At 49.3% G+C, this 6,000-nt stretch overlaps 1 protein-coding gene across 1 annotated transcript in view; it reads right to left on the minus strand.

The window, feature by feature from the left end:
• The window catches only part of SPTBN1 (spectrin beta, non-erythrocytic 1), a 153,192-nt gene extending 149,375 nt beyond the window's left edge, over positions 1–3,817 (minus strand). Inside the window, exon 1 of the mRNA XM_080909295.1 lies at positions 3,623–3,817. The gene's annotated coding sequence lies outside the window, so the exon portion shown is untranslated. The remainder of the gene's footprint in view (positions 1–3,622) is intronic.
• Between the last annotated feature and the right edge of the window lie 2,183 nt (positions 3,818–6,000).

Below are 6,000 nucleotides of genomic sequence, written 5' to 3' on the forward strand. Positions count from 1 at the left end.
AAATAGAAAATGTGTCTGTCCATTAGAATCAGTTTTAGTCATTAGTTTCAAAAAATGTTATTCCTACACTATGTAAGCGTGGGCACAGATGGCATAAGTACTAATCAGTATTAAACTTGGTCCTTTTGAAAAAAAGGTGCTTGAATAAAATGTACAGTCTGAAGTTTACAAGGAGACTCCTCAGAGCTACAGTAGTAGGGGTTTTAACTGAGGCACTGGCTCTTTCCTTGTGGAAGGTTGGTCTGCATGCCAACAATCTGCAGGAGAACCTGGGGCTACATATGGAAAGACTTGTTAAAAGGAAGCTGTTGGTCAGTTTTGTAACTAAAGGGGTATCCCTACTGAGCATAAAGGTTAATAAACTAAAAGAAATACAAGAATTTGGACTGTAAGGATATCACTAAAATGTGCTCTTTACGGTGGCAGGAGGATCACTTAAGCCCGACTTTGAGATCAGCTGATCCTGTTTCAAAAACAACTAAGTAACAAAGAGTATCTTAAGATGAAAAGCTTAAAGTTATTTTAACAACAAAACACACATCAGCAATTGCCCCTCATGTTTAGCCAAAATCCTTCCATCTCAAAACAGAACCTCTACATGGGCTGCCACACTTTCATAAGTCAAGAAAAAAAATCAAATTCTCTAAATAAAGTGCTGGTGTCAGGTCTCCGATCAGGATGACCTGGTCCCTACATCACTGAGAGACCCTCTCCAGGCTTGCCAACAAGGAGGGATGACCCAGGGACACTGCTCTTCCTGCTCAGTATGTCCCATTACGGCACAGGAAAGTTTGGTTGCTGCGGAGATAATACAAAGTGCTTAACCCAAGTGAGTTCTGCAGCTGGTGTGTAAGTTAGAACAGCTAAACCTCCCGTGACATCAGCACAGGATATTATTTACAACATACTAAATCCAAAACATCTGCATAATCCATGCAAGCAATACTAAAAAAATCTTTATGCAGATAGCCAACACAGCTGTGAAGCTCAGATCCACAAAGTTCCCATCTTTGAACAGTCCAAACAACGTACACACATATACCACCCACCACCCACCCACTAAACCACTTATCACATATACATACCACATACACCACACATATATACAAAACATACACATACACCATAGACCATGCTACAGATACACTACAGGCACATGAATACACACACATACACACGCCACATAATACAGATATACCACATGCACAGCACATACACATTACAGACACATCAGGCACACACATCACATACATACATACTATACATACTACACACTACATACATACACCAGACATCACACACTACAGACACACCGCAGGCATACACTACACACACAAACATACCACACATACATACCACACATACTACATACCACATACACATACCATACACCACACACTACAGACACACCATAGGTACACACCGCACACACAAAGCACATACATAAATACCACACACACTATATACCACATACACATACCAGACACCACACGCCACAGACACACCACAGTCACACACACCACACACATACACACCACATACACATACCAGACATACTCCACACTACAGCCATATCCCACACACTCCACAGATACACCGTAGTACATAGGTCACACATACTCACTATATACACCCCATACACATCACAGACATTCCACACATACACAGACACTACACACCCCAAAATTTACATGCTGTTCTACTCTGTACTAACAGATTCATCAGAGATTAAAAACCAAAAAACAAAAGCAGGCTCACCCTTGGTTTGGAGAAGCTGACCTTCCCCTCCAGTTAGCAGACTTAAGTCCGCCTGTCACATTTACATTTTTTTGGAAAGCTTGAAGTGACATTTGAAATATATGCCACATGCCACCTCATACCTCATAAATGAAGTACAGGACTGGTAGCTTAGTGGGGCTTTTCCTGTGTAGCAGCAGACACGTAAATGACACTGGGAACTATCTCACAGACACCAACAGCAGAGGTTTGTCACCCTCTCTCCCCAGTCACATCTCTGCACATATATACACAAAAATACATACAGACAGCCATAAATGCAGCCAGTTACCCCATTAGTCATGTCTGGAGGCTTCAACTGACTACATGAACCTACAAGTCTGGTTCTGGAGAAAACCAATTCACTATCAATCATGACACTCATCAAAAATGCTTTAATAGAAAATCCGAATAATTGTGCTTGCTTGCAGAAAAAAAGCAGATTAAAAAACAGGTTAAAAGAGTCACATACAATTTCCTTTTAAAACAACCAGCTGAATACTATATTTTAGTAAATGTTTTTAGGAGCATATGATCTGAAATGAAAAACCATTTCACTTCAAAGATGGTTTCCTAAAGAAAAAACCCGTTTTCTCAGAAACGATGAAAGGCGGAGAAGGAACTATAACATCATGGCTATGACAGTCTAATTAATAAGCATCAACTTTCCACAAATAACGGAATCAATGCCCCATCTGGTTCGTGGCTATGGTTTTATGGCGATGCACAGAAAAGCAGCAAATCCACACCAAATGCAACCAGCCTGGGCTGTCCTTCTGCAGCCCTCCCTCCTATGCACGTCCCTCCTAAGCATCGTGCTCCCTTCTGCTTACGCAGGCCAGCAGCTTTGGCCTGCATCGGTGCTGCAGGACGCGCCTTGGTCCCCACACCCAACAGGCGAGGCAGGAGAGGTCACCCGCAAAGTGAAGGCTGCCCCTCGCATACCTAGATGACCTGTTCCTCCCGACACTACCTCTCTCCAAGGCAGCAGGACAAGAAAGAAGCAGCTCCGGGCGCCGGCAAAGGGCTGCCCTGGGCCTGGGTGGGGCTGGGCGGGGGCCGCAGGCGCCGAGTGGCTGTGCCAAGCCCCATCGGGGAGAAGCCTGGAGACTGCGTTAGTGCTGCATTGTGCTGCATCACGGCGAGGGCACCGTGAGCCATCCATCTTGCCAAAAACGCACATCCCCGCCCCAAAGCCTGCATAGAATCCATCTCTTCTCAGCACTCCCACGTATCCCTCTCCTCACTATGTGCCCTGGCTTGACTGCAAAAATAACGGGCAATGCTTTCCGTACAGCCTCCCCCTCATTAGATGGTAGCACCTGGCACCTCTCCTGTCACCAAAACAAAGGGAAGGCCCCCTTGGAGCGGCTACTGACTGCGATAGCCCGTGACCAGAAGCTTCTTGCCCACCTTCCCCAGGCAGGGCCCGAGGGTCCTCGTGCCCGCACGAACCTGTTGAAGACCCGGTGGCAGGAGGCTAAGGCGGGCGCGGCGTCCCAGGGCGGCTCCCCCAACCCTGCGCGGGCGCAGAACTGGGCGAGGCGGGGGCGGCGGGGGCGGCGGGGCTGCAACAGCGCAGCACGGACCACGCCTGGCCGCAGCCTCACACCGTTAAGTGCAGAGCCTGGAAGAGGTCCCCGGAGACCCCCCCACTCGGCACCCACCCCCTTGACAGGACCCTGGGCGTCCGGGGACAAGCGTCCTCACTGCGGAGCCCGCCGCGCCCCGAGGGCCGGCTCCCCACCCCCACGGCCTCCGGGGTGCAGGGCCCGCGCCCCTCCTCCGCCCGCCTGCAGGCAGCCCGGAGTGAGTTGGCATCCTCCTGCCTCGGCCCTCGACCTACCTCCGGGGGTGAGGTGGGGGCGTCGGGGTCCCGTCCTCCTCCCGCTCCTCGGCGGCCGGGCGGGTGGGCCGGGGAGGCGACTCCGCGGGGCTGGCGGTGCTGGGGCCGGGGCTCACAGGACGGGACCGATGGGCGCTGCTGCGCGGGGCTGCGCGCTCGCTCCGGGCGGAGAGGCGGCCGGGGGAGGGACTGGAGGAATCCGCAGCCCGAACAGCGACAGCTGCACTGATTCCCGGGGCTGGGCGGGCACGGGGCGGGGAGGAGGGAGGAGAAAGCGCGCGGGCGGGGGCGCGGGGCGGGGAGAGGGGCGGGGGCGCGGAAAGGCTCGGCCGCGGGAGCGCGCACACGCCTCCTTCACCCCTCAAGCTTCCGTGGCTCCTCCCTGTCGCGCGCCTTCCGCCCTGCGCGCGGTCCTGCGGCCAGGCAGCCGCCCACCCAGAGCGGGTTCGGCTGTGCTGGGGAACGGCGAGCGCGTGCACGCTCCCTGGAGCTCCGGCTCTTCCTCCGCCCCGGGCCGCGTTCCCTGCGCCGGGGTCTGGCCTGGGCGGGGTGGGCACGACTGCAACCTCCGCCGCGGGAGCAAAAGGACAATGGGGGCTTTTGTCCTTGCATCCAGCGAGGGCCAATTACACGTTTAATTTGAGGCTAATTCGATTATCGCCATTGAAAAAGACAGGCTAATTTTCTCGGTTACTTGTGCAGCCTCTTCTCCCCTGCGATGTTAGCCGTTAGAACGTAAAGGAAAAGGAGTTTCACCGGAAGATTTGGATGAGTCGTTTGTTTCTTTGGACTCGGTGATGATGTCCAGCTTGAAGACGGATGACGGTGACCTCTACTAGAGAAGCTTTGGGCGTTGGAGCCAGTCATGTGTAATTCTTCAAACGGTTAAAGTATTCCTCCATGGTGAATGCTTTTTCACCTTTCCCCTCGAGGGTAGCTGGCCACAGCCTACAAGTGGTTTATCCAACTCCTGCCTCATGGCCAGGCACAGACTCAACTTTAACCAGAGGCCAGGTGCTCTGCCCTGGAATTTTGGGAGTGAGGTCTCCCGGTTACTGTAGAGGATCCTTAAGATGAAGACTGGAGTTCTCTTGCCTCCATTTTCTGACACTGGACATTTTCTTGAATTTATGCTAATTGCCCCTCACAAAGCAGCCCACTGGCTACCCTGTCAGCTATGCAGAAAAATATCCTGTAACTGCTCTAATGGGAGGAAAAGGATGGTGAATCATCATTACTAGGAATAGAAATGCTCTTTGGAGAACAGGGTCTGGAGAAACTGGTTTCCTCCCAGTTCTGCAAGATCCCTAACTGCGGGCTTTTCAAGGGAAGATGGTCCTTGGCTTAAAAGGCAGTGTTCCCTAGAGCTCTGCTCACCTGCTTAAAAAGCAACCTGGACTGATGGATGTATCTTTTAGTACTAAATCAAAATTCAATTGTCACAGCACACTGAAGATGATTATTTGTTTTAGAGCTTTCCTATCAGTTTGCTTTTGATTATATGGAAAAAGTTGAGGAAAGCAAGTAATTTAACATGTTCCTCAGAAGGCTGACAACACAACCAGAAGTTCAATTCCTTGAAGGGTAGAATTCTTTATTCTTCTGAATTATTAGTTCAGTTAAGAGGCACTAAAAGTATTTGTTGAACTGAATCAAACAAAATCCACATGGGAGCCGCTACCCTTATTGGGCAGTGAAGGAAGCCCACTAGAAATGAAAGTTGCTTCCTTTTCAAGGGTTTATGGGGGGATGTCTCTGGTATCACCCCACCTACACTATTAATAGATCACCAATATAGACCATGTCAATACTGGGAAATGCCTCACTTTAAATTCTTCCAACGCTATTGTGAAATGGTAATACCTAAATGCTTCCCTCATTACAGAGAGCAGGAACGTAAGTCTTGCTTTGATGGTGGCTCATCTCCCCCATTCCACTCCTACATAAGTCACTTTATTTCTTCAAAAAGGAGCTTCCCTCAACCAGTAATTAGTGCAAAAAAAAGATGTGAGAGGCAAGGATTCAGAGCTTTATCATGAACTCCTCGCCACTTCTTTCGAAGGAAAATAAAAATCACCTGGAAGAGACCAGTTCTAATCCTACAAATATTTGAGAAGACATCTCTTTAAATGGCAAATACTTAGAATGAGAATTTAAACTTTAGTTAGTGACAGTGGCAACTCAGAATTATCCACAAATATCTCAGAAGCAATTTTGTAGAAGCTTATCTTTGGAATCAAGATCGACTTAAAGGAACCTAGAATTTATCATCACCATGCCTGTAACAAACTACTCTCCATTAGCAAAAACCAAAAACCTATATATTCTGCGTTGTCTTCCAGAGGAAAAAAATGTAGGGTTTGAATTGGCTTTTTGAG

This window comes from Micromys minutus (assembly GCF_963924665.1).
Source record: "Micromys minutus genome assembly, chromosome: 1".
Classification (NCBI taxonomy): domain Eukaryota; kingdom Metazoa; phylum Chordata; class Mammalia; order Rodentia; family Muridae; genus Micromys; species Micromys minutus.